This window comes from Panthera leo, chromosome A2 (assembly GCF_018350215.1).
Source record: "Panthera leo isolate Ple1 chromosome A2, P.leo_Ple1_pat1.1, whole genome shotgun sequence".
NCBI lineage: Eukaryota > Metazoa > Chordata > Mammalia > Carnivora > Felidae > Panthera > Panthera leo.
In genome coordinates this window covers 36635363-36646056 of record NC_056680.1, presented here as the reverse complement: position 1 = coordinate 36646056, position 10694 = coordinate 36635363, and the positions used below count along the sequence as shown (strand labels likewise).

The following is a 10694-nucleotide window of genomic DNA, read 5'->3' as shown; positions in this document are numbered from 1 at the left end:
CACGGAACGACCCACTCGCCGCTGCTCTCCGGCCTCCGCGTCTCCCTGTAGGGGGCCGGACCTGCACCCTGCGCTTGCCCCCACTCGTCCTCCCCCAGCCCCGCCAGGCGCGCTCCTCCCCGCCTGGCCCCTCCCCTTAGGCGCGCTGCGCGCGGCGCCCGGGAGGCGAACGCGGGCTGAGCCCAGCGCAGGGGCCGCCAACCACCGAGCTCCCCGCGCCTCTCCCTGCCTGTGCGGCTGGCGGCGGCTCGCAGCCCCGGCAACAGCCTCGGCAGCTTCGCGCCTGGAGAGGCGGCCGGCCGAGCCCAGGCTGGGAGACAGGATCCGTAGCGTCCTCCGGCTGCTCCTCGGCAGCTTCCTCCCCGAGCTGTGCGCCCGCGTGTGCCGGGCGCAGGAGCGAGCGGGGCACGGGCAGCTGGCTCAGCTGGGCTGCGTGGTAGTGCTGGCGCGGGGAGGGGGGCGTGCAGCCGCTCTGGGGCCGCCTCGGAAGAGGCCAGCGAGGGCGCGGGGGTCTGGGACGCGTTCCCCACCCGAGCGCCCACGCCGAACTTCTGCCGGGGCTACTTCGATATCAGGGACGAGTGGGACCAGCCGTTCAGTTGTTCCTCGGGCGACTTCATCTTCTGCTGAGGGACTTGTGACTTGCGGTTCTGCTGCACATTTTAAGAAGCGGCGACTGAATCAGAGCACCTGCACCGACTCTGACATTCCGCTGTGGCTCAACACCCGCAAGCCCCCCGCGCGCAAGGACGGCCCCCAGCACCACCCCACGAAGGACAAGACCAACCTGATCCTTTACATCATGTGCGGGGTGCTGGCCGTCATGCTTGTAGGCATCTTCACCAAGCTGGGGCTGGAGAAAGCGCACCGGCAGCAAAGGAAGCCAAGTCCAGGTAGGCTGCCTCCCCTCCACCCAACTCCGTCGCCTCCCCTCCAGGCGCCGCTCTCCCTCCTCTTCCCTCTCCACCTTTTCTTGGGCAGTGGCGCTCCCCCCACCCCCCAACCCCCATCTCCGCTGGCGGAGATCGCCAGGGCAGCCAATTTCGGCTCCAAGAGCGGAGAAGGGGCGCTGGGCTCCGCACAGGTGTGGACTTGAGCGCGTGTGTGTATGTAGGGGGTGGTCTCTGCACCACCCCTCACCGTCTCGCTGCCCTTTCCCACCTAGGATTCAAGCGGATCTGAGACACACAACAGCCCGGGAGCTCAGGGCCCCGGAGTCTTGGGTTTTGGCGAGGGGTCTACCCCTCGAATTCCAGATGCCAGCTTCTAGGTAAACAGGGCAGGCGGCCCCGAAAAGGAAGGGCGGCATGTGTGAGGGAGGGAAGCAGTGTGTGCTGCCTGCAGCTCGTAAGGCTCCCGAAAACGAAGCGAGGGAGGTGGAGAGAGAGAGGGGAGGGCGAGAAGAAAAGCCTTGCCTGGAGCGGCCTCTTCTCTCTCTCCCTGAGCTGCCAGGTTCCTGGAATTGGGACCTTGGTTGCCTCCCCGCCACCCGGACCCCTGCCCGCTTTCCGCTGTCGCCACTTCTCCCTGCTGGGGGCCAGGGCCTCCGCCCTGCGCTGTGCCCCTTGCAGGGGTTGTCGAGGACTCCAAGGGCGGGAGCCCCCCTCCTGCCCCACTGATTCCTCAACTTTCCCTCAACTTTCATTTTGCAAGTCCTAGTGATGGCGAGTTGCAGCAGATGGGAGAAGGCACTTTGGGATTAATGGAGCGATTTTCCTTGTGCCTTTTAAAAAAGTGTCTAAATTGATTCGCACAACCCTGTAACTTTGGAGGCAGAGTACACAGCCACCGGGAAGCAGCCCCCAGACGCGACGCAGGCCAGGGTTGGCAGGAGGTCTCGGCGGGGCGGGGTTGGAGAGCGACTGGCGGTCTTGGAACAGCTGGATGGCTGGGCGCTAGCTAGCTCGATCTTGCCGAGTGTGGGCAACGGGGTCGCCATGTGTCCCCCCCCCCAACCCCCTACACACAGACACACACCCTCCCCACACCTCCGGCGGGGGCCCATGTGTGCTCCTGTGGATGCAGGAACTCGGTGCGTCTGCCTAAAAAACCTGAACAAAGAGACCCACCCAAAATAGGCGAAGGAACATTACCACCGCACTAGCAATTATTTTCTATTTATACGCAGAGTATCCGATGTTTTTTTTCCCCCCCAGAGGGGAGGGATTTGGGGCAAGAGGTGAGGAAATTCCTCTTGGTTTGGGTCAGCAGGGAGGTGTGGGTGGATGTTGGGGTGTTGAAGCACAAAAGTTAGCTTGGAGAGGATTCAGGAAACTCTGACCAACTGAGAGAGTAGCACGCTGGCCCCGCCCACCTCCTGCACCTCTAAGATGCCCTGTGGCCAGCCCCACAGGCAGGAGTTTCACTTCCCAGCAGTCCCTGCCAGTCCCTGTAGGTTCCCGGGGTCTGTGTTAAGGTGAAGGAAGACTAGGGCGGAGGGACTGTGGCAGGCGACGAGTGTGGCCTTGGTAGAGAGAGAGTCCCCCAGGGATAGGTAGGCTGCCTTGCAGATTCATATTAATTCCTCTGCTGAAGTATCCACTGAGCCCTTCCCTTGCAAACCAGCGATGCCAAGGAGCCCTCCTGGGTTTTTGGGTGGGGGATGAAGGAGGGTAGGAAAGGCAGGTGAAGGAGTGTAAGAAAGGCGGGAGAAGGGGAGGTGGGAAGGTGGGAGCTGAGCTAAGGGTGGGCGGCTCCCTTTGGCCTGCAGAGGGGGAAGGTGATGTGTGATCTTCAGGCTCTGTGTGATCTGGGTATTCCTGTTGAGACAGAGCTCCACCGAAGACCTGAGGGCTCAGGAGGGAATCTTATTCCTGTCTTGCCACCTTGCAGCTCTGTCTGGAGAAGAGAATCCCCCCAGCTTAGTTGGTTGCAGCCACTTCTTCAGGGACCACCAAAGGGCTGGTTGGGTGTGGAATATCGGGGCATCCACACCTCTGAAAGAGCCTGGACACAAGACTCTCCTGATACACAGTTTGGGAATTCCAGAATGCCATGGAAGTACATTCTCTTGAAGAGAAAGGATAGTTGATTTTTATTGGCAGTTTCCCAGGTGTGGTTTTCAACCCCAGCTGCTGTTTAGGACCACCTGGAGTGCTTTAAAAAACAAAACAAAACAAAACAAAACAACACAACCCTGTTGCTAGGGGCCTGCCCCAGGCAATTTAGATCACAGTCTCTAGGGTTGCTGAGTCTTTGTACTTCTGTAAAGCTCTCTAGGCTTTCCAGTGCGTGGCCAGTTACTGTTACTGAAAAGGAAAGAACATTTGCCAGGCACTGCACTAGAGGGGTGTGTGTGTGTGTGTGTGTGTGTGTGTGTGTGTGTGTGTGTACTTGAGTGCATGTGTGTGTAAACACTCCTTTAGTGTGCATGACCACCTTAGGAGACAGGTGCTAATAGTTCCCACTTATAGATGACAAAATCATGGCTCAGGTTGGGTGGCTTCTCCAAGGTCACCCAGTTAGTTATAAAACTGCAGTCCCCAGCCCCCTGATTTCAAGTGTGTTTTCAGTTTGAGTGAGCATTGGGTGGGGGTGGGCAGCTTCCTAGAATGCATATTCTTGTGTTCTGTCCAGAAAGGGAAACATTCCGGGTCAGTAAAGGTCTGGGATGAGCCCCAGAAATCCGCATGTAGCAGCCTCCCTGAATGGCTCCTCAAAAGTGGCCTACATGTTTAAGGAAGACTGTTCTTGAGTTTGGGACTATTTTACAGTCTTGGAGATGGATGCATTAATCCAATGCCACTCTCTTATTTGCATTTGCTTGTGTGTTTTCTGCACGTATTTCTGCTTTGTGTATTTGTGGTGCTGGGGGCTGCCCCCAGGACCGTCGAAATGCATGGTGCCCTGTGTATGCAATTAACCATTTCAAGTCCCAGCCACAGGTCAGCGGGTACCCGAGTGGCATACACCCAGCTACCTGAGAGCTTCCGGGTGAAATTACCATCTCGACCACAGCCTCTTAATTTATTTTGTCTTGGGCTGTGCGGGTCCCTGAGATGAAGGGTTCATTCTCATTTCATCGGAAAGCAGCCCCACATCACCAACTGCTCCTCGTGACCCGTGCAATTGTGGTATCCCAGAAGAGTCCTTCGTGATGTCAATTTTCAGACCCAGAATCGTGGGCATGTCAGCTGCTCCTTTTTGGGCTGACTGGGACTCGAAAACAGGGGAAAGTTGCTAATTCCAGGAGCTGTGGAATCCATGGGCGTGCGGGGGTCTTGCCCATGATATAGGAATATATTCAGAGACCCTCATCCATCAGCCACAGCAGCCTTATATTCTGCCACCATGTATCGGAACAAGTGACTGCAAACAGTGGCTGGCTGTGGTTACCCAGGGTAACCAGCTGTGGTTACTGGTTTAGTCTGCAAGGTATTGCTATATATGTATTTTTTTTAAATGTATGTTTATTTTAGAGAGTGAGAGAGAGACAGATCATGAGCAGGGGAGGGGCAGAGAGAGAGAGAGAGGGAGACACAGAATCTGAACCAGGCTCTAGGCTCTGAGCTGTCAGCACAGAGCCCAACACAGGGCTCGAACCCGGGAACGGAGAGATCATGACCTAGGCTGAAGTCAGAGGCCCAACCAACTGAGCCACCCAGGCACCACTATTTATGTATTCTTATTTTTAAGTTTCTCTCTCTCTCTCTCTTTTTTTTACTGTGAAACATTTTACAGATACAAAAGACAAAACTTGAAAGAAGGATAAAAATGTCTTTAGGGTTTTTCACTCCCGGTACGACTGCCATTGGGCCGGCTCATTCTCGGTTGTGGGGGGCTGTTCTGTGCATCGTAGGGTGTCTGGCAGCCTGCTTCGACTCCCCCCATTAGGTGCCAGTAGCACCCCCTTACAACCCAGCTGTGAGTTAAAAAAAATGTCCTCAGCCATAGCCACATGTCATCCGGGGGTAGAATCACCCCCAGTTGAGAGTTACTAATCTAGGCCACGCAATTATGAGTATCTTGTCATATCTGCTTTAGCACCCACTCTGTATTTTCTTTTGCTCTCTTCCTTTCTCCCTAAATACTTCAGCGTGGATCGCCTAAGAACAAGGACATTTTCCCACACAACACAATCCCAGGATCGCACTCAAGAAGGACAGAAACTCTAATACCATCAAAAAGCCAATTACAGTAACATTCTCCTGGTCATGCCAGAAATGTCCTCTGGAGCTTGGGCTTCCAAACTCGGATCCAGTCAAGCCTCACTGCATCTGGGCTGTAAAATTTCTTCAGTGTCTGTTATGTATTGTGTTTGGAGCCCAACTTAGAACCAAGGAGATTTCACATAGAAATCCCAATTTCTGACTTCTCTTGAGAAATCGGTAGAACCGACAACACCAGAGTGCATTTTCCCAAGGAAGCTGTTGGTTGCCTCCCGGGGGTGACTTCCCTCTTTAGGAAGCTCTCAGGTCTCCTCCGTCTCCACCACCACCCAGTTCCCTTAGTGCTGGTCCCTGCAGTGCCTGGAGATGCAGTCAGGCCGACCTCATCCGATGGCCGGAGATTCCATCCAGCCTGGCCACTTAAGAGTTGTGTGGCCTTGGGAAAGTGACTTCCCCTCTCTGAGTTTTAGGTTCTTGTCTGTAAATTGCGACCATGGTGATCCCTATGTCATAGGCTTGTGCGAGCGTTTCACTGAGACTGGGCTTGGGAGGCCCTTAGCACAGGACCTCTTTATGGTCACTGCTCAGCAACTTTTACCCCTTTGCCATCACCCTTATTATTGGAATTTTCTACCCCTGACCTGCCAAAGGGGTAAATGTTGTAGTCTGAAACTCGGTACCTAGGTCTGGCTCTGTTATATGTTTTTAGCTGTGTGACATTGGTCAAGGCTCCTAAGTCCTTCAGGGTTAAGCAGCGGAGCGTGACAGGTTCAGAATAGGAGAGAAGACCCAGGTATGGCCACATTGAATACCTTGCAAAGTGTTGGCCTGGGTGATATTAAAGAACCCTTGTCCAGCCTGCTATTTTGCCGTGAGCTTGGGTATAAATTCTCCTTTAATTTCAGGTCCTGCCCCACTGAGGCAGGCCTTAGGACAGTGTGCCTTTGAAGAGGCACAGATTGCTTTCCATGAGGATGAACAAGGCCCTGGGGAGTGGAGGAGTCAGGCTTCCAACCCAGACAGTCTGAGGCCAGAGCACAGGTCCTTGACCACTAGACTGCACGGCCTTTGAGTGGACACGTGCAGGACTTACGTGCTCTCAGATCACAAAGAAGTGCTTATGGTTATGCAAATGGCAACACATGCAGGGAGGCCAGTTCAAGGAGCCGCTGGAAGATCAAGACCAGGAGTGTTTCCTGCATCTGCCCCTGGCAGGGCCAGTGCCCTTTGAGGAGGCATTGATGAGAAATGACCTTGGGGGCAGGAATGCCTGTATGAAGCTCCATAAACTTGAGGCCAGGAGGGAACACATGCCATTGTTTTGCCCATCTTCAAACAGAATCAGAAATCCAAGTGGCACATTACACAGCACAGTGTCCCGGGTGCTTTTCAAACATGCTTCAGACGAGCTGGAGTCCCTTCTATTTATTTTTTTTTATTTTTATTTTTTTTGAGTCTCTTTTAAAGAAGTGGCCTCAAATGATAAATGTCTTCCCTTCTTTTGCCTCTTCTCTCTTCTACCTGCTTCCCCTTTATCCTGCATGTCTGTGGTTACCTTCTGGCTTTCACCAGCTCCCCAGCTTGGAGAAACTCTTGCAGGCACATCTCGTTGCCCATGGAGTAGTCTCTCTATATCCTTTTTCATGGCAGGTTACTTCTCTTTGGGCAATGGAGTCCTTGCATTTTAGCAGTCACCTTCAGTGGGGTATACGTTACACGATAAAAGGCACACATTTTAAGTTTAAGTGTGGTTTGAGGAGCTTTGCCTGTACCTGTGTAACCACCGCTCCAGAAAGTTACCTCATTCCCACAACCCTTGCGTTCTTGAAAGACTAAAAGATGCTTCTGATACAAGAGGAAATGCTCCGGAATCCTAGCCAAGTGTTTAAATGTCAGAACACAGTTTAGACCTCGGGACTCCTGGAAGCTTTGAAGCAAGATGAGGAGGTTCTGAGCTCTGTTTGGGAATGTTGGGGTCTTTTATTTGCTCGCTGTAATTGGAAAGTGAAGGAACGCTGTATTCTCTTTTTGTTCCTCAAATATGACAAGCTCATTGCTACCTTGGAGCTGTTGTGTTGGCTTGGCTCGAATTCTCCTCCATCAGATCTCACATGCTGGCTTCCTCGCTATTGAGGTCTCCGCTCCAGCGTCGCCTTCTCTGAGAAGCCATCCCTGAAGACCCAGGCTCAGTTACCACAGCCGCCCCCCCCCCCCGCCCCACTCCAGCCTATCGCTTGGTGTTACTTGCTTCATTTCACATTACAGTCTAAAATTAACTTATTAATTTCCTGGTTTGCTACTTGATTATCTGTCTCTTTACATTACTGTCCACAGTGCATAGAACAGTATCTGGCACAGAGGAATTCTGGTTTCTGACATCCCAGTTTACAAAAGAAAGTATCTCCTCTTTTATTCATTCTTCATTCATTCATTCATTCACCCATTCACATATTCATTTCATAGGTATTTATTGAGCACCTATGGCATACCTAGCACTGTTTTGAGAGCTATAATAGTGACAGTACAGACACAATCCCTGCACTCAAAGAACTAACACTCAAATGGTTCGAGACAAGTAACACACAAGTAAATCTTAAAAGAAATTGACACTAAATTGAACCTTATGAAATTGTCAATATTCAATCATCTTTGACAGTAAAAATGGCAATGTTTCAACCTAATTGTTCTGAACTGGGACAAGTGATATCAAGGAAAAGTATAGTTTCTTTAGTGAGGTACCTGTATTAGGGTTCCCCAGAGAAACAGGAGCTATAGGAGATATCGATATCTATATCTATATCTATCTATATCTAGATATATACATATACATATAGAGAGAGAGATAGAGAGAGAGAGAGATACATTATGTGCACTTGCAATTAGGAAGTCTGAAATCAGTAGAACTGACACCCCAGTTTGAAGGCTGTCAGGCAGGAAAATTCCCTTTTACTCAAGAGAGGGTCAGCCTTTTGGTCTGTACATGCCTTCAACTGATTAGACAAGGCCCACCCAAATGATGGCGCACAATGTACTCAGTCTCTTGGCTGTCAATGGTCATCTCATGCAAACGCACATTCTCAGATGCATCCAAAATGACCTTTGACCAAATATTTGGGCACCCTGTGGCCCAGTCAGGTGGACACTTAAAAGTTACCATTATAGTTCTTTTAGGAACTTACTACTCAGAGTGTGTCCTGTGGAGCAGCCTCATTTTCATGACCTGGGAGCTTGAGCGGAAGAATCTCATGCCCTGCCACAGACTTATTGAAATAGAATCTGCATTTTATCAAGGCCCCTAGGTAGCATGAATGCACATTGTTTGAGAAGCACCCAAACTATGTGCCCCAAATAGATGGCAAATCCTTGGGAATTTGGTTTATAGCGCAGAGTTGGTGATTTCCATTGTCTTATTTATGAAGCTTTTTGAACACATGTTTTAACATGTTTTTTCAGTATGACCCTAATCCATACACATTTGTTGTACTAATAAGTATGTGCGTGTACCGGTGAACAGTTATTAGGTACATTATAAGGCATACATAAAAATGAATTTTAAGCTGAGCTGAAGGTGCAGTATTATTTTAAAATTTGTTGGTAAGCATGGTGATGTCATATGATCATTAGTTAACATCAAAGCATGATGTATGTTGAGGATGAAACTTACCATTAATAAACAGTCCATATTTTGAATATTTTACAGGAGAGTTTTGATTATTCTTGGCTGACTTTGCTTTGATCTGAATAGAACATCATTGTTTTTAACCTTGTGACAAGCTAGCTGTTGAAGAGAAGGGGAGAGTCGACGCAATTGTTTTCTTGTGCTTCCTCTATCAGTATTTTCTTCAGCCTGCGGTTTTGTTATGGGGTGGGGAGGGGTGGTTTAAGCCATGTGCCTGCTTATTGATGGTTAGCCTCCCTAACCCTAGATAATGTATCTGCATATTTCCTTTAGGGGGGCACATAGCTGTGATATGGGCAATGTACCCCAGTGAGCTCACACATGGCTCTGATAAGGAAGGCATTTCTTGTTGGATGAACCCCAGGGGCAGGGGGTTCTTCTGCCCACTGTGGTTCCATGGCACCCACCTGTCAGGGTCTGAGGCAGAGACTAGAGCATGGACTTGGAGGTCCCGTAGATTTGGGTCCAAACTCATGGGCTCTGCCTCGTACCAATGGTGTGACCTTGGGCAAAGTACATATCCTCTCCCTCCTTCCGTAGAAAGTGGTGGTATTACTATCTCATTCCTTGGATTGCCATGTACAGTAAATGAAATACCGCTTGTAAAACCACTGGCACAGTTCCAAGGGCAGCAGCAACAACAAACAAAACACACACACCTTGTCTTCCCTAGTGTCGTGTTGTGATACTCTGCTACAAACCTGCCTTTGTCCGTGGAACTCTAGTGAGGCACATGATCAGACTAGGCTTCATCAAAGTGTTACTGCTCCAAGACAAGTTTAGGGGCATGGTGGCTTTTCTCCTTTTTAAGGACAGAGACTCTGGGACAATCTGTGACTTGGGTTGGAGCCATTTGAGATTCTCACTGCAGTGACAGCCTGCTGGTAATGTGAGATCCTAACAGCTTGTGTTAATCCTGGAGACAGGAGGTGAGGACAAGGGAGGCTCTTGAGTGTGGCCCCCCTAACGTCTCCACGCACCTCGCTGCCATCCTTCTTGGGGCTGAAGGACAGGAGATTCTAACTCTTCTGAGCTTCCCTTCTCTTTAGGGGAGCTGGTACAAGTAAGCTGATTTCCAAGCAGGAAAGGGCAAAACAGGCTGAGAACTGTTAGTGGCTACAGTGTTCTAGAACCACCTCTAGGAATGTTCACCAGGGGAGAGAACCTTCAGAAGTGTGCAGAGTTGGAGCACATTGCCTTTCTCTTGATCCCACAAAATCAAGCTGACCAACCCTGTAAGGAGGGGGAATCCCTTAGCATCCACAAGAGTCTTTGTAACAGCTTTACAAATCCCGTGATTATATTTGCTGAAGGGTGTCCATCAAAGAGGGCGTCCTCTCCGTATCTGAGCATTTCCTTCTACAAAGTCCGTTCTATTTTGAGAAGCCAGTGCTAGGAAAAAGCTTGGTGTCTCCTAAGGAGCTTGAATGATCTCATGGCAAACCTACAGAGAATGATGTAACTGATCACCCTAACCTTTGGTGACCAACAAACGCAACCAAATTCAAACCTGCTTTGATCCATATCTCCTGCTCTCTGGTTTCCATTTTGCCCGCATCTTGCTATATGCCTGGACTGTGTCAGGATCTTTTACATTCCAGTGAAAGAAATCTTTTTTTTTCAATATATGAAGTTTATTGTCAAATTGGTTTCCATACAACACCCAGTGCTCATCCCAAAAGCTGCCCTCCTCAATACCCATCACCCACCCTCCCCTCCCTCTCACCCCCCATCAACCCTCAGTTTGTTCTCAGTTTTTAAGAGTCTCTTATGTTTTGGCTCTCTTCCACTCTAACCTCTTTTTTTTTTTTTTTCCTTCCCCTCCCCCATGGGTTTCTGTTAAGTTTCTCAGGATCCACATAAGAGTGAAACCATATGGTATCTGTCTTTCTCTGTATGGCTTATTT

At 50.3% G+C, this 10694-nt stretch overlaps 1 pseudogene; it reads left to right on the top strand.

The window, feature by feature from the left end:
* The first annotated feature begins 280 nt into the window (after positions 1-280).
* LOC122213116 overlaps positions 281-10694 on the top strand; it is a 28900-nt pseudogene continuing 18486 nt past the window's right edge.